Below are 19506 nucleotides of genomic sequence, written 5' to 3'. Positions count from 1 at the left end.
TTGTGTCTGCGGTAATGTAATTTGTGTCTGCGGTAATGTAATTTGTGTCTGCGGTAATGTAATTTGTGTCTGCGGTAATGTAATTTGTGTCTGCGGTAATGTAATTTGTGTCTGCGGTAATGTAATTTGTGTCTGCGGTAATGTAATTTGTGTCTGCGGTAATGTAATTTGTGTCTGCGGTAATGTAATTTGTGTCTGCGGTAATGTAATTTGTGTCTGCGGTAATGTAATTTGTGTCTGCGGTAATGTAATTTGTGTCTGCGGTAATGTAATTTGTGTCTGCGGTAATGTAATTTGTGTCTGCGGTAATGTAATTTGTGTCTGCGGTAATGTAATTTGTGTCTGCGGTAATGTAATTTGTGTCTGCGGTAATGTAATTTGTGTCTGCGGTAATGTAATTTGTGTCTGCGGTAATGTAATTTACATTTGCACCAATGTCTGCATCGTTCACACATCTAGCTTTAAATACCTGACATACATATTGTTGATGATAATGGTGTTGCATGACGTACGTAACCATCCAACCGTGACTGACCTTGAATTCTCTGCTCTGGTACATCAATATAGGATCAACAAAACATGCAGGATTTAAAAATTTATATGAATCCTTTGTCAGCAAAAGGATTGGTAATGTAAACAAGGTGTTTATTTTTCATGTGTATCTATGACGATGCACATTTTTACTGGTAAACCTTAACGCTCTCTATGCGAACGTGCGATGACTTAGGAACTTTGGTCGAAAAAACGAAATTAAAATTTGAAGACTTGTTTAGGGTAATGGTCACCATGGTTTAAGGATCTATTTGACTCACGAACATCGGTTTGTGTGTTACTAGACAGACGTGAGCAACAACAAATACAGAATACACTAGAAAGCCAATCGATATGTGTATGTGTTGCTACTGTTTCCAACCATACAACGGAAAGGTCCGGCATTTCTAAGCCGAAATAGCTCAGTTGGGAGAGCGTTAGACTGAAGATCTAAAGGTCCCTGGTTCGATCCCGGGTTTCGGCAGTATATGTTTTTTATTTTATTTTAATTTTATTTATTGCAATGATCACTTTTGAGTAAAAAATGCCATGGTTATTTTTCTGAGGAGGATCACAATCATGTCAAGGTATAATAACATTATAATTATACATAGCATACAGTTATATCCAGGGATAGTACAAGAAATAAAGACAATATTGGCTTATCATTATAGTTGTGTTGCTTTGTTGGTTAATTTTAACAATTGCTTTGATAAGTGTTTGCTTGAAAAGCGCCAAAATTTATTGGAATAATAATTTTAAAAAAATCAACACATTCTTTATTTCAGTTCATTCAAAATGTCGTAATGATAAAACTGTGGTTGTAAATATAAAGTTATGAATGATGAAATATGAACTATTACCATATTTATTATATGTTAAAATAAGTATATTGAAAAGATAAAATTATCACTTATCTAATCGTTTATGTCATTCAAATTAATTTAATTAAGATCACGTGATGTAAAATGTTTGGCGCGTCTATCGCTATGATGTAGCGCTCATCACCGTTTTGAACTTGTAAACTTCCGAGTAATAGTTTATACGTGTAAAGCACTGGAAATACAGTGGAAAAGCCTGTAATACAAGAAGGCATCTCCTTTGATGTTAACGAGCTGGGCAACAGGAGTTATCGGCTGATACGAAGCCGGATATTATAGCGGGACGTTTTTCTGTTTAGTGTTGTATAGATACGTGTTGTGGGAGTGCAGACCAGTCATTGATACGCTCTAGTAAAACAGGTTGAGAAAATTCCCGTGTCTATTTTTAACTCGTATATATAAACTCATGTCGATTTCACAACAGCGTTATTCATGGTCTGGCTTTCTTCCTGAATACATCGTGACTTCTATGTGTATCGAGATAATACACGACTCGTCAGTTAGCACTAGGTCTGGCGACGTTTATTAATACGTATGACATAAACGTGCTTATTTACATGTAAACAGGTTCTTATAACCAAATCGACGTTTAATTCAATTAAGAAAGCGATTTCAATGTCTTTACATAATGGTAAAGATACATAGAGAAGTTATGAATTATGAAATAGTTCTATTTCTTGAGGCAATATCTGAACCTGTCTTGCAGGAGTCATTACGTAGCGCTATTCTTGTAGTGATTTTTGACACCTCACATCTTCATAAACGCATACACTAATACATTTTATATGTAAATTAGCCATATTTCAAGTTAACAATTGAGAATTTTAAAGTAAGTAATGTGATTCTTTGTTGGCAATTAAATTCTAGCGAACTTTATTCAGCCTTCAACCAACAATTAAGACACCTGCTTCAATACCATATATTTTTCAATTTGTCCAAATATGTGTTATTTAATTGTAAGTCCTTAATTTAACATTACAATTTACATACATTGGGATATGTTTATAATTTCAAATGTATGCAATGTAGATAGATAGGTGCTCAGTGGTAAGAATATAAGTATAGAAAGACAAATACTACTGATTATTATTTCCTTTTATTAAATTTACATTCTTTCTTCAAGGTTTTTATACTTTCAAGATTTATCTAATCTGATATCTAAATATTAAGTTGAGTATAGTAGTATCTGTTATCTTGTAGACAAGATAGAAACTTCCCAACAAATGATAACATCAAACGTAACTCAGGTGATCAATGCAAAACGTACCTACTCTGTATTGTTGGTTAATACTGTCCCATATTTCTATCTTTATAATGAATATCTGATTATTTACAACAGGTTTAATTCGGTATCATCTTAAAAATCCCGGTAGCTTTCATAAGAACAGTGTCTATGATTTGAAATGTTTATCACTTGCATTGTTTGAACAATGTCAACATCACTCTCCTAGCTCTGTAGCAAAGTGATCTCGGAGAATCTGCTTACAAAGAGCTTAAACCATATAAGTAGGTAAATATTTATATAAATGTTTAATTCTAGATATAATATCAACCTTAGATGTACCACAGGTAGGTATTCATCCTTTTCACTTTCATATGTTAAACATTAGTAGATTTATTTTATTTTGTAAAAGTGTTTGGTTTGCTATCATATAGAGATTTAACCGATTGAGATGTTCACCGTCCAAAATATCATATTTGATGAATTCTTTTTATAACTTTTTAACCCAAGGAACTTTTTTTAACACTATAGCTGTTATATTTTGTCTTATCTCCTCGCCATTAAAATTTAAAACATTTCTATTTCAAGAAGTTGGCTTCTGTAAAAGGACCATAGATTGGTTTCACTAAATATTTACTTTCAATCTCCATGGTTTATTGGATTTATCAAATACATTGAGTCACAAGTACAAAACAGTTTGATAAGCAGAGAAAATGTTGAGTCATCTGCATATAAAAGAGTAAGGAAACTTGTTATAAACGCGGAGGTTTTCTCAAACTTGCTACTTAGGAAACTGAGCCTTTTAGGAATACAAGTGTATATTGTTGAGTCATGAGATCTTCAACATCATTCAGATAACAACTGAATAAAACTGAGACCAATTTCGGCCTTGTCACAAGGCGATGCTAAGGAAAACAGCCTTCACCAAGAATTGAATTTTTTTTCTTTCTTTGCAATTGATATTACTGTTATTGATACTAGGTATGATATCATTTTTCTGATTTATTCATCTTTTGCTCCTTAGCTTGTTTCACAATACCATATCAGTCGCCATTTCAAATTGAATGAAAAAGCAATATAACTTATCATTTATCATTTCATCATGTTAGTAAGTTGAACACAAATCAATTATTATACTGTGAATGCATTCTTTTAAAGGCCAGCTAGGGTTTCAAATATTTCAACAAGGTTTTCATAGTACTTTTCCAGACTTTTGTTAACGATTTTAGTAAAAACGCTTACCAAGACAGTTGACAATTGTAATAGGTATATTATTCCCTAGGTTATAAATGAAATCTCTCTTCTTCTCTCTAATTCAAGCAGTTAGCCAGCGTTCAGATGCTTAACTACTATTGAGAAAAACATTAAAACGTTTTATATAAAATTCTGTCAATTTTTATGATGTCTTTCTTTATATGTACTAGCACCTACTTCAGTACGTTTGAAGGTGTTCCGACCTCAACATACCCATCTTCACTTTCTCCTCCATTTTTATTCAAATCTTTGAAAACAATCTAAATTATTCTTTTGATATTTTTAATTTTGACATTTTTGTAAGTAGTAAACAATTATCACAAATTTAGTTTCTAAAGTTTACAAAAAAAATGTTATTCACGATTTACTTTTTTTTAATTAATCTTTATGACATCAGGGATTTGCATTTAATGTTGTCTTTCGACAGTTTTATGTACAATTTTGCACGTACCCGGAGTAGTATTTGCAGCGTTAGTTAATAAACATATATAAAATCGTTCACAATTCATTCACATCTGATTAGCTAACATCATTTAACCAATAGCATTAATAATATGGTGAAATTTGCTTTCCTCAATACTGCATATATACTATTTCATTTTCCCATCTCCCCGTTCGTTAATATGATTTGTATGACTGTGATAATTAATTACTAACATCATCAATAACACGTGGTCACCCACCACGTAGGACGAACGAACCTAGTAAGTAGGCGACAGAATGTAAAGTACAAATGTAACTATACAATTAAAAAAAAGCACAGCATTCGACAAGTTTTACAAAGAAGAGAGGCAAATTACACAATTGACAATGTTTGCATTTTGTTTGTAATTTTTCATTGTTTATAATCATTAATGACTACTGTTACACATTACATGGTCATTAAATATTCAGAAATTGATTTGCAAAATTGTTTCTTTATTCCACTTCATCCGCTTTCTGCTTTGTTATGTTATTTTGACTATAAACGGACTAGATAGGATGAGATAATACTCTATAATGCTAATATACTGAGGACGCTGTGACCCTCGCCACCAGTGTAATTAAGTACACCACTAATCAACCCCCAGTTGTTTCACCTCAAAATGACGTCATCCAGGTGTCTGAATTGAAAAATTTGCGGCAATTTTCATATTGTGATCCGACCCCACATTGTGAAATGAGTAATCTTGACCACAGTCATATGTAAAGATATACTGTTTGTGGCAGTGGTCAACGTGGTCAGCTGGCCTTGGCCGGCGACAGAGGTTATCGCTATATGCATATTAAATAATTGTTACCATCGATCTTCATATCAACGTAGGGCATTTCTCCTAGTGATAGATTTATTAACCAACCTGTCATTTTATAGGGCAATGTCTTATGTATTGAGCATGTTTTATAAAATGATAAATAAAAAAAAAACCTGAAGTTTTTGTTTTTAATCAGAAGTGAACAGAAGTAATTCAATTTACGAGATGATAATTTGTTTCAGGAAAGGACTTGGCACTCACGAATGACTAGTATTCAATAGCTTGTGTCCGGTAAATACTTGGCTGTATATATAATAGTTTGGTTTAGGTTCGGACTTACGAGTGACTGGAGTTTTATAGTTTTGTTAGGAAAGTACACAGTTAATTACCGGTTTTGGATAGATTTGTTAGGTAAGCTCTTAGTTGATAACTGGTATTGGAAAGGTTTGTTCAGGTAAGCTCTTAGTTGATAACTGGTATTGGTTAGATTTGTTCAGGTAAGCTGTTAGTTGATAACTGGTATTGGAAAGATTTGTTCAGGTAAGCTTTTAGTTGATAACTGGTATTGGATAGATTTGTTCTGGTAAGCTCTTAGTTAATGACTAGTTTGATTCAGATGAAGAATCGGTAATTATCTGGAACTTCATTTTACTTCTCATGAATACTTGATAAGTTGCTCCGAATTCTAGAGTTTGGTCCAGATAAGTAAGCGATTTGATGGCTAGAAAATTATCAAAAATGAATTTATTTATATTGGGATTCATGGTGTCTTTCTCTTTGTTTTGATATTTTCCTTATTCCTTTGTATTATCGATTTTGTATTTCGATTTTGTTCTTGAGTGTTGCTATTCACATTACATGTAATATCCATGCGTACATCGACAACTGAAAACATATGTTTAGCACAAAAAATGCAAAAAACAAGAAGTGTCGACAAAACCATAATTCGAACTCAACATCAGTAAAACTAGGGCAAAATATGAATAAAAGAAAGATTTAAATGGACACTCTTGAACCAGCGCAAGGAGAATACGTATAAAGGCGTCAATTTTCAAATGACTATCGATTTAAACTGTTTAACTTTTAAAACAATGTGAAAGGGTAAAAGGGGGTCCTAAAAACATTTTCCCATCTTCAAATATATCTTTTTAACAGCTCACCGAATTTATGTACGAATCTTTCTAGGCAACACAAATAACACATTTGTCATATACTTCCAACAAACACACATCAAGAAAGGCCGACTTCAGTTTGTTTAATCTTTGACTTCAAATATTAAAGCATGTTCTTTTGAAATGTTAACTTAATTGATTACATGTTAAGATGAGAGAAAGGAAAGGTGTTAGATTTAAGACTAAACAAGCAGTCACTGAGATGGTCTATAACACGAATATCACCACATTAAGGTACATTTGATGTCTCTATCTGTGTTCTACCAAACCATCATGTGTAAAATCGAGGCGACGGTGGCTGGGGGCCATATTGCGCGGCTATTTGTCACCAGAGCACACACAGAAATGTCTCATGCCCTTGTCGCCATCACATTGGTTTGGGGGTTGAATTATGAGAAGAGGTTTTGACTTCTAAAGAAAATTAATAGACACAAACAAGTATCCAGTTCACTTAGTCATAGTTGTTTGACTCATTTTTTTTCAACTAGTACATGTCCGAGTTTTACAACGTTTGAAGAGAGTACAACTTAAGCTGATGCACATGTACGCTTTTATTGAGCTAACATTTACTTGTATTAATCTTATATTTGACTAATATTAGCAATGTAATAGTCTAGTATTAATCTTGCACTAGACTAGCATTAACGTTGTTTTAGTCTAACATAAATCTTGTATTAGATTTGTATTAATCTTGTACTAGTCTAGTATTCATCTTGCATTAGAGTAGTATTAAGCTTGTAGTAGTCTAGTATTAATCTTGTTGTAGTCTAGTATTAATCTTGCATTAGAGTAGTATTAAGCTTGTAGTAGTCTAGTATTAATCCTGTAATAGTCTAGTATTAATCTTGTTGTAGTCTAGTATTAATCTTGCATTAGAGTAGTATTAAGCTTGTAGTAGTCTAGTATTAATCCTGTAATCGTCTAGTATTAATCTTGCACTAGACTAGCATTAACGTTGTTTTAGTCTAACATAAATCTTGTATTAGATTTGTATTAATCTTGTACTAGTCTAGTATTCATCTTGCATTAGAGTAGTATTAAGCTTGGAGTAGTCTAGTATTAATCTTGCATTAGTCTGATTAGAGTAGTATTAATCTTGCATTAGAGTAGTTTTAACATGGTATTACTCTAGCATTAATCTTGCATTAGACTAGTATTTATCTTGTATTGGGATTCTGTTGAATTACATGCTTTAACTCCTGCTTTTCACCAGTACTATAAAGTCGGTTACTGCGTCATTACTGTGCATGCAATATATCCATACAAATGCACATACATTTGGAATTGTTACTTACTTAGCTGATATCAATAAGTTATCTTCACAACGTTATAAAGACGATGGGCTGGAAGGCGCTGTATTGACTCCTAGCATGGGGTGGTGGGTGGTGTGTGTGTGTGTGTGTGTGTGTGTGTTAATTGCGTCAGACGCCCAAACATTGTCTTAAAATAATTATATATAGAATTATTTTCATCAAACAGGCCCTGGTGAAAGAGTTTGTTGTCCATATTGAATTTAATGTCATATGTTTGAACGTTGAATGAAATAAAACAGGACAGTTGGAGATAAACCTTTGGGAATTTGCCATAGTTCTTTAAAATAAATAAAGGATGATACCTTCTCCTCTCCAGGTCTATGGGTGTCCAAGTGGTTAAGGCGTCTGACATTCTGCTACCACTAACCCTCCACCACTGGGTCGCGGGTTCGAGACCTACGTGGGGCAGTCGCCAGGTACTGGCCGTAGATCGGTTGTTTTTCTCTGGGAACTCCGGCTTTCCTCGACCACCTGGCACGTCCTTGAATGACAATACCGCCATTGTTTACGTTTTGGTCTGATAATTTGTCAATTAAATGAAACATATTCTAAACATTTTATTACATTGTTAATATATAAAGATATCAATTGCATTATATTAATATGTAATACAATCAATTACTTCTGTTATTGTGTAAGTATATACGTTTTATTGTGTTAGTACGTACGTTTTTACATCAACTAGTTTATGATGGTGCATAAATACATCATTTAGTTGTGTGAGTAAGTATACCTTTTTACTTATGTATATTAGTTTAATCATTTTTTTTAATGTACGTATTGTATGTATTAACTGATATTAGTTATATACGCTTATCAATTTCAGGATGTAAGTAGGCAGGGATAGAATTCCATTATACGTCCCTGAAGTAGGGAAGTATTTACATTTGCTAATGTAAGCATGTAAATATTTATATATTTTTACTTTTATTAACTGCAAATAAATCATATTCAGACACAAAAGGTGGATTCTTTTCACAAGTACTTGCATACAACAACATTTTTGGTTACATTATCAAGAAACCATTACATTTGACACTGATGGTAAATAGCGTGCTGGCCAGTGGCTGGAGTATATTGTACAGTAATGGATTATTTATGTCACAACGTCAGTGCCAGACGGTAGATCGCCTCTAATAGTGAGTACACAACGAGATAATTACTAAATTAAAGATAGTACCTTTGATAAGTTATTTATTTTGTTATCTTTCTCCTTCTTTATGTTAGGACAAACTAACGTAAATATGCTTGTATCTGATAACATAAATTGAAGAAATTACCAGAAAATCGATATGGTTAATCGTCAAAACAGACTGGCACATTTGATTTAAAATTTGTTTATCGATACACGTGCTATGTTTCCTAAAGACTGAATTGATTAACGACAAGGAATTTTAACACTATAATTACATTCAGTACTGAACTACAGTATGGGGGGCTCGGGAGGAGAGCGATATATATACACAAACAATACACTTACAATCAGTCTGCTGAAAATTAATTATTTTCTGCAAATATTTATTTTCACGGTTGTGATGCAAACACACCATTTGTTCAATGAAAAACATCATTTTTTTCCACTGCTTATAATTTCTAGAGTACTTTTCATGAAATATTGGTATTTGTGATTGACTTTGCTCGCGAGTCAAAGACAAACTATATGTCTATCAAGATGTAAATTAACTCAAGTTATCAATTTACAATTACAGCAAAATAAATCTTTGTCAGCGATGGCTGATGAGCAAACAATAAAAAAAACCCATAGCACGTGTGCTACATACTACACGCAGTTAACACAAAATACTTCATATTGCATGTCCTCTTAACAAAATTGAATTTTATGTCTTTTAATATGTAATACTAAATATTCCATTGCACTTTATAGAAACTACGGAATATTTCATCTCACATCTAATATTATAGTATTGAATGTTCATGCTCATAAAATATAAAATTCTGAATATTCTATGCACAAGCTAGATATAATGATTTAGTAGTATTCAGATACCAAAAATAACGAACACATTTTGTCTTTATCATGTTTGCTTTAAAATTTTGCAGGAACGCAGAATTAGCCATACCTCAAATTGGATATATTTTATTATATATTATTTTATAACCCCGAACTCGTTTAGATCCCCGCAATATAAGTAAGCCCAATGCCTGTAAGTAAGAATGAGAATCAATGTACCTATTACGTCAATGTAATGCGAGATAGATGTCGGTTCACCTGACTTTTGAAGGGCCATATGATCTATAGTCAGCAGACACGCGATATCTTTCAGATAAGTAGGGTATTCGAATGTCCCTCTATAATCCTCGAACACAAAACCAAGATGTTAATCCGGCTTAGTAAACCAATACGCCGGAGGGTCGTCTTAAAGCATAGCCATATATCCATTGTTACTGGTCAAACTACATGTTATTGTTCTCATTGGTATATTATGTCATACACTGTATCAAATATCCTGTTGATTACCCACATACTAAACAACTAACTACTAAAAAACCTGCCATATTGTTTTTCGTACCTGGTTTTAATTTGCGAGATATTTTATCGTAGACATCAGAGATACCTGTATTTATAGCCTCAATGATTGAGAAATGACAGCTCTTTGACAGTTAAGGCTTTTTTAACAATAAACTTAGCTGTAATTAATTATTGTATCGATTTCAATCTCGACAAGGAGACCAGACTAACGATAGGGTAAATTGTTTATTTGATATTTTATTAAGATATAATTGTTAAATATTTTTCACAGTCAACACAAGTGACGTAGGAATTGCTTTAATCTCAGTATTAATAGATACACAGTACTAATATATTTGCTGATTTGCAAGACCCATATTCAATAACCTAAACCCGGATTCATTAATATCTCTCATACATGATCACACTGTCTACAGTGATATGGTCAAGTGAGCTGGTATCCTTTTTTTTCATATTGACCCAAAAATAGCACCAGTAAAGATACTATCATTTTCTCAGACTTCATTAATCATATTCTACCTGCCAACCAGAGAGAATAATTGCTTATCACCATGAAGAAAAGTAGGCAGGAAGATATTTTTTTTTTTAAACATCATCATTATGATCAGATATGTTACTTACATGATTGAACGATATCGATGCCCATGATTTGAAAAGAAAGACACAAAACTATCGACGGTTTTATCACGTGATACACATGATATAGCTGATTATCAATTTTGTTTCGAGATATTTTCGCTTCAGATGTTTGTTTAGATTTTTAAACTGATTAATTACATTGCTAACATGATTTGGTCACTTCAGATCAAAACAGGACGTAGATACAATAATAGTATAGTGAAACTGATTGTGTTAGGCATCACTTTGCAATCCAAAGCAACCATTCCCCTACTCGTCTCCCGATTATTCTACTAAGCTATAAGTATATCATACCACTCATAGGTTCCACCGTAGGTACCGTTAATTACCTCACGTGTCTTCCTTCAATCATCCACGTAGCCACTGTTACTCAGACCAAACACAGTTGATTGATCTGCATGTGCCATGCGTTTTGCTTTTTTTGGTTTCTGCTTACATTATGTTGTGATGTAAATACCAATAACAGGATATGAACAAAGGTGGAACTAGACGTTTACTTTATTGTAAGTGTAATGTTCACATGCATTAAGGCATATCCATTTACACTAGTAATGTCGAATTTAATGGAAATATCAGTACTTGTCGGATAATTTATAAAGGAGATATTCGGCTTTTTGTAATGTGTTACTTCATAACCTTGATAATCTTGAGCGTGTGGATGATCAAAAATGTATATGTAGCTTTGAATAAACATGTTTAACTCGCCAATTTGAAAAAAGATGGGTTATGAATTCATATAGGTGTCGGCATCGGCTATGGTTAGAGGTTTGCAGCAAGTGTTCAGTTCATCAACAACACTAGACTGGCTACCAGCCCCTGAAATGTTATGAAGAATTTTCCAACTGCATTTTACTACTAGATTATATCCCCTAATTAAGAATTAGACAACGCAGTGATCATCGTTATACTTTGAGAGTCATGTTTTTCATTTTATTTTTAATGCAATATTTTAGAAACAGGGGCCAGTCTACAACACCTTTAGACCTTGTATTAGGATGCTTATATTGGCATCATGGTAAATAAAGTAACAAACAGGGAAATGAAAAGAGAACTTTTCAAATGAGTTTTTACCTGTTTTCTCCAGGTTAGTGGTTTGATGCTTGTGTTGAACTTAACAATTTCATGAAGTATAATGTTAAAATTCATCTATTTTGGACCATTTTTCAAATACTCTTCGAAAAGACAAGCTTTGCTATCCTTGAGGAACTTTTGTTGAATTAGTAATAAGTTCTTATGTGATTAAATATTTATAGCATGAAATAAGGTACTCCGTTACTCCGTCAATACAAAAAGACAAAATCCAACATCGAAAGTTAGAAGACAATCATTTACACAGAGAAAAATGTGGAATAAAAAATCCTTATTGCAATATCGTGAGCCGAAATAGCTCAGTTGGGAGAGCGTTAGACTGAAGATCTAAAGGTCCCTGGTTCGATCCCGGGTTTCGGCAGTATTTATTTTTATTGCCCCCATTATTTATTTGAAATTAACTTCTACTGTTGTATTTTTTTTGAATTAATATAATAAAGGGGTTTAAATTGCCGTTGCTTTCAACATTAGTTAAACCAATTTTAATTTCTGCCTAATTGGCCATTAGCATCACCAATCACCATATTTTGTAATATTAGTCTATTACCAAATGTTATAAGTGTAATAAAATGTGCGGCATTAACGTTCGTCTTCCGAGCCTTAGGGGTTGCCAGAAGCTTTAACTGTTGCCAAAGCTTTAGCGGTTGCCAGAAGCTTTAGCGGTTGCCAGAAGCTTTAGTGGTTGCCAGAAGAAGCTTTTACTGTTGCCAAAGCTTTAACGGTTGCCAGAAGAAGCTTTTACTGTTGCCAAAGATTTAACGGTTGCCAGAAGCTTTTACTGTTGCCAAAGCTTTCGCGGTTGCCAGAAGCTTTAGCGGTTGCCAAAGCTTTAACGGTTGCCAGAAGCTTTTACTTTTGCCAGAGGTTTTAGCGGTTGCCAGAAGCTTTAACTGTTGCCAAAGTTTTAGCGGTTGCCAGAAGCTTTAGCGGTTGCCAGATGCTTTAGTGGTTGCCAGAAGCTTTAGTGGTTGCCAGAAGAAGCTTTTACTGTTGCCAAAGCTTTAACGGTTGCCAGAAGAAGCTTTTACTGTTGCCAAAGATTTAACGGTTGCCAGAAGCTTTTACTGTTGCCAAAGCTTTCGCGGTTGCCAGAAGCTTTAGCGGTTGCCAAAGCTTTAACGGTTGCCAGAAGCTTTTACTTTTGCCAGAGGTTTTAGCGGTTGCCAGAAGCTTTAACTGTTGCCAAATTTTCTGCGGTTGCCAGAAGCTTTAACTGTTGCCGAAGCTTTAGCGGTTGCCAGAAGCTTTTACTGTTGCCAAAGCTTTAGCGGTTGCCAGAAGCTTTAGCGGTTGCCAAAAGGTTTGCTAATCGTACAACTGAAGAGTGAGATTCTTTGATATTTATAACATCTAAAAGGCTGTAGGTATCCCGTGCTTATTTGAAAAAAGTTACAATAAAATTCGTCAGGAAGGAAAAAAGAAAGAACGCATCGTTGGGTTTATAATGATCACCTCAAAGACGAGCTAAAATACCAATGTTAAGAAATCTAAACGAAATAAATATTTATTTCGCTGTATGGCAAGATTGTCTATTTAGGACCCATCAGTGATAACTAAGGTGAAAAGACTAAAAATGCAGAAAATGCAGCAGATGGGGGAAAGAAATTGCCTTTAAAACGCGTTATAACGTTAACATTTGCTATCTTTGGTATGTAAACTTCATGTTATGCCCCTTGAGGACGCAAACAGTACTGATTTTCATAGGAGTCCTAATTTTAGACTGCATCATAGACAACCAATTTTAGTCGAGAGACCATTACAATAAATATTTACAGGTTAATGGTTAGCTTTTCAATGTCGCTATAATGTTTATCTATATTGTTCAATAAGCTGTATGTGAATATATGCTACTTGTTTGGAAAAATTGAGCTGTTTGAAAACATCAAAAATAGTTCAGTTTAAAAACAATTACAGCATATCATACTTGTTTTCTTGTGGTTTAGTCACAAGTAGTGCCAAGTACCCTCTTAAGAACATAACAAAACCATGAGTACATTTCCGCCACTAGAAACGGACCTGCATTTTTTCAACAAAGGAAGTCTTAATTGAAGTCATTATTTATACTGTAATCACACACTAGACTGATAGTCGACAAACGATAAGATGGATGACACATTATCAGTTAATCATGATTAATACTAGACTGAGACCACAATGATATATCGTCGTGTGTATCTCGTGAATCTCCCTTAGTAATGAATAATTATTTGGACCGATTCAAGCTAGCTGTAGTGTGACAACGTTGTAATGTTTACGGTGTAGTAAGGTTTCCTGTTTATTTAATCAACCTTAGTTGAACTTTGTTGAGTGACGTCAAAACTACGTTGCAGTTACTAGGCCCGGTTGACAGATGTGTGCACGCTTGCACTGCATGGTCCTTTAAATATGTAGGGATTAAGTCAATACAAACTCACGGCTATGCATGCGTAGTACGCATTGATTGATTATACCAAGATTGTACATCTACCTAGAGAACGTGTTATCACTTATTCTTTGCTGAAATCACATCTTTAAAAAAGAGCATGCCATAACTTTCAACACAGATTGTGCGTAATATGCCATGTACAATAGCAGGATTAAGTTGTTGTTTTTTTACAGACGTAAGATAATTAGTACAAGGTCAAAGGTGAAACTATGTAGATTTAAAATAAATATAAACCACTATACATTTATAAGGAAATGACATGTATAGACACTAGGCTGTTGTCATATTTTTCTTTATTATTATAATTGTGATTTGTTAAGATAATATTTATTGAATGAGAAATTATTTTATGTTCACATCAATCGTGTTAATAAAAAGAGGATACGTTTTCTTGATATATTCATTCATAAGCAGTTGGTCCCTCCATCTGGTTTCATCCCCCGGTTATAATGAGTAATCATTATGTTTGATTATATGTTACACTTTTTCATTTCATGTCTCATCAACTTTCGCTTTCTTGTTAAAATACCACTGTGTATGATATTTGAGAATTGTAGGTCTTGAACATAGTTTGTGATGTGTTGTTGATCTATCACATTCTCGAGAGTATAATTTGTCATAAATATATTCATATTTTCCCGTGAATCCAGTGTAAATTATTGACCATTGATACAGAAAGGTTGTTAACCTTTACGATGTCTTTACACAGTTCACCTCCCTACAACGTTTTAAATGAGGTCCCCGACGACAAGGTCTGGGCTGTATGCTGACGTTACGGGGTTTACCTGTACTACCTGACAATCCAGGTGTCACATCATCAGTTCTATCAGTACATTGTATCACGAGATGATACACTTATCTCATTTGAACTGTATGTCTATCCTGTTAAGTACAATCTGTCATAAACATGTCATCTCGTGTTGACATTTATCCTCAATTTAATCTCAGTGATACAAAATTAGTTATATGGCACCGAAAGTGATATATTTAGTCCGTTGATATTTTTACTAGAATATGGTCATCGTTTATACATATATATAAATAACATATTGCAAAGATTATTGTCTTGTTCACAAGTGATATATGGGAGTCAAGTCGTAAATTTATTGATTAGCTCTTCAGATTTGAACTCGTAAAATCACAGGTATCAGACGCATGTCTTGGTGACTATATCGAGTACAGCGGAGGGGTAATTTGTTTACTCCATTTCTGTCTTAAACTAATGATATATATTATAGAAACCAGACTTATGATTGAGTAACACACTTATGCAATAATCAACCTCTATATATTTGCATGCTTAACTCCACGTATATATGCATTCCCTATAATAATTTTGTGTGAACATGTATTCCCTATAATAATTTTGTGTGAACATAATGTTTCCTTAAACCATACGTATATATGTATTCCCTATAATACTTTTGTGTGAATATAATATATTTCAATAAACCATACGTATTTATGTATTCCCTACAATAGTTTGTGTGAATATATGTCCCGGACATTTCAATTATATAATTATGTACGTTGCACTTTCTCAACTTCACCATTCTCTTTATTACATCTGTAACTAACAAATTATAACATTTATTTATAATTAAAAAAATCCAATAACTTTATAATTCGTGATTCTTAATTGTTACTTCCAACAATTGCAGAAAGCCATAAGTTCAGCCGAGACTGGGTCCCACATTGCATACATGTAATACTGCTGGTAGACGTTGGATGATATTAATATTGCTTTACTTAGGTTAAGTTTCATTCAAAGTTTCTCTTCAAAGTCCATTAATTGGAAAATTAATTTCCATTATGGAACTCATAGTTTCATAAAATAATTGTTTTTTTGCGCTCTTATTAAGCCAGTGTAAGCAAACATACACAGGCTTGACTATTTTGTAGACTTTGGCATATGATAAGTCGCATTTCGTAATGGAATTATCTTTTTTTTAAACATATGTTTCTTACAAGGTAAATATAGATAATGTATTGGTATTAGAATAATATACTTAAATAACGCATCTCTTCATTGTTTACGGTGGCTAAGCACACACAAGACAAAAAACTGACGTATATGTTCATCGTGAAACGTCCTTAAATATGTTTTCGACGATTTCCGTGATTGATGTCGAATGATGACGGACAAAACTAAATCACATGGTTTTGAGAGATACAGGTTGATAAAGATTAAGGTCAAGGTATATGTTTGCCATCTGGATCTCATTGGCTAATATTTTATTTCCTTGTGTGATATTCCTACCGAGATTTTTTTTATTTTGCCCTAAGTGTCCCTTGTGGTTTTGTTGTCACTACTTTGACCGGACCAAGGTTTGCTAGGGGATGTTTTCCGAAACAGAAAAACGCGTACCCTTTTCTAAACACCTAGTCTCCTTGTACTCCATATGGTCCCCATATTAATGAGTTTTCTTTTGCTCATATTTTGCCCTTAATTTGTTGATCAGGTTTTTGATTTACGGTTTAGTTTACACATCGGTAATCATGAGATTACTTGTTGACCCATTTTAGACCCATCAATTATGTACAACAACAAAAAACACCTGTAGGAATCGTGTTGGATATCGAAATAGCTGGTTTTCAATAAAATTAAACACACTTCTGCGGTTATTGGCGATATTGTAGTATTGAAACGTTTCTATTAAAACATTTTTTTATTATATTGAATGTTATGCTAAATATATAAAACAGTCACAGACATTTAGTTTTAATGTGATGTAGACTAATTATTAAAATCAAATAATATATTATTAGGATCGTGGTGTTGGTTTTGATTTTGATTTTCGCCTTGTTGAATCTAAACGTTCCCTATTCTCATTGAGACAGTGCGTGGGTATTTTAGGATAGATATAACCTCCTACACCTTGAAATGCAATGATTCAATCCACACGTTGATGCCTCTGTACAAAGCACTGCATACATTGATAGGGCTTGTAGCGTCAACAGGTGAAAAGTTGTAGGAGTTGGTTGTAAACCGCAGATTTATTGACTGTGGTTTAGTGTGGAATGCATTCCTGTCGCGCCAAGAACGACTTACCTGGTCCCGCCGGATCTGATATTTACTATTACATTATTACCTTATACGGAACCAGAGCTTCCTCTCCAGAAAATACCCCACCCCCCAAAAAATGTCTTGTAATGCATACATGTGTTACATGCAGTATCGATTGTTTACAGTTAGTTGTGTACGTCATTGGTGGGGTTTTGCTGTTACGTTTCTTGCTTTCAATGTTCCTTTTATCATTTTTTTTATCAAACTGCTCATCGAATTAGATTAAAAATTCATACTCGGTGTCAAAACGTTCCATACAAATGTTTACGTTTTACATTACGTTTTACTCAGAAAATAGATAAAACATTGAAATGCATGCGCATGAATATTTAAGAACGTAAAGCGCCAGGACCACCTGCATACCTGCACGCAGTCTGTGTAGTAAGATTCTAACAGAGATATCTTACAGGTGAATCATCTTGTTTACAGGTGAAAATGGAAAAATACGTGTAATTATTTTATTTATGTGTGTTGTCGTTGTAACCAGGCAGATAACATTACTAGGGCCGACAACTTGATCGAATTGTACCTATCAAGCGACAAGTAAGGCTTACTCCCCCGCTCCACAATTTATAATCAATCACTGACATCTTTTGTTTATCATGCAACGAGTGCACCAGTACGTTAAATTCTGAAATTTAAACCAGGGTTTATTTGCATTATATTACTACTACATATCAAATGTTAATGAGAGTAGACAATCCGTGACAATGGCTGAGTTTAATTTTGATTTATTATAATATGCTGGAGATCGACTATTGAAAATATGATAATGCCATATATTGAAGTATGGACATAGAAACTGTCATATTCCCGTAACTATTTTTTTTATATATCCGTTCAAAAGATAGTTAAAAGATAGTTGCTAGTAATTTACGGGATATTCATGCATTAGTTGTTTTTATGAATGAAATAATCTGATAAATAACAGCGTATTGTATAAAATATGAAATAATACATCATTTTTTAAGTTGCTCTAAGTCTGATAAGTTTTGCTAGTTGTTCTATAACACATCTATTGTGCGTGGATGTTTACCTGCTTTTCCCCTATGTATACTTCAAATATTCAAGTAAAATAACATGCCAAATTTTATTCCGAGAACACCTTTAGTAATCCAAGAAAGCGGTCTCTTTTTGCAAATGCAGTTTTGATAAAGGTTCATTTAACAGGAAAATTAATAAAAAAAACAACATACAGTGGTTTCTTAATGCAACTGCTGTTTTGATACAGGTTCCGTTAACAGGAAAACCCTATAAAGCGGTCTCTTTGTTAAGGTGTTGTTTTGATATAGGTTCGGTTAACAGAAAATTAATACCGATGCGAATGTTTAAAGTGGTCTCTTATCACAGGAGGTTTCTTAAAAAAGTGGTCTCTAATCACAGGTAGTCTCCTGATAAAGTGGTCTCTAATCACAGGTAGTTTCCTGATAAAGTGGTCTCTAATCACAGGTAGTCTCCTAATAAAGTGGTCTCTAATAACAGGTAGTCTCCTGATAAAGTGGTCTCTAATCACAGGTAGTCTCATAATAAAGTGGTCTCTAATCGCAGGTAGTCTCCTAATAAAGTGGTCTCTAATCACAGGAAGTCTCCTAATAAAGTGGTCTCTAATCACAGGAAGTCTCGTAATAAAGTGTTCTCTAATCTCAGGTAGTCTCCTAATCAAGTGGTCTCTAATCACAGGTAGTCTCGTAATAAAGTGGTCTCTAATCACAGGTAGTCTCGTAATAAAGTGTTCTCTAATCACAGGTAGTCTCCTAATCAAGTGGTCTCTAATCACAGGTAGTCTCGTAATAAAGTGGTCTCTAATCACAGGTAGTCTCCTAATAAAGTAGTCTCTAATCTCAGGTAGTCTCGTTATAAAGTGATCTCTAATCACAGGTAGTCTCCTAATAAAATGGTCTCTATAATCACAGGTAGTCTCGTAATAAAGTGGTCTCTAATCACAGGTAGTCTCCTAATAAAGTGGTCTCTAATCACAGGTAGTCTCGTTATAAAGTGATCTCTAATCACAGGTAGTCTCCTAATAAAATGGTCTCTAACGACAGGTAGTTTCCTAGTAAGTGGTGTATAGAGCAGGTTTGATTGTTTTTGAAACAAATGGACTGCATAAATACATCTGACATGGCAGGTGAATCACGTTTGTATATTCAACAATCACTGCCGATTTATCCTCAGTAAAAACAATAAATG

General features: G+C 33.8%; 2 non-coding genes across 2 annotated transcripts; both read left to right on the top strand.

The window, feature by feature from the left end:
- The first annotated feature begins 942 nt into the window (after positions 1-942).
- Trnaf-gaa lies at positions 943-1015 on the top strand. Its single transcript has one exon. It is a non-coding gene; the product is annotated as a tRNA-Phe (tRNA).
- An 11097-nt stretch (positions 1016-12112) lies between these two features.
- Positions 12113-12185, top strand: Trnaf-gaa. The gene has a single exon. It is a non-coding gene; the product is annotated as a tRNA-Phe (tRNA).
- Positions 12186-19506: the final 7321 nt, after the last annotated feature.

The sequence above is a fragment of the Mizuhopecten yessoensis genome, unplaced genomic scaffold (genome assembly GCF_002113885.1).
Source record: "Mizuhopecten yessoensis strain PY_sf001 unplaced genomic scaffold, ASM211388v2 scaffold6719, whole genome shotgun sequence".
Lineage (NCBI taxonomy): Eukaryota > Metazoa > Mollusca > Bivalvia > Pectinida > Pectinidae > Mizuhopecten > Mizuhopecten yessoensis.
The sequence above is the reverse complement of the archived record's forward strand: the minus strand, read 5'-3'. Positions and strand labels throughout refer to the sequence as shown.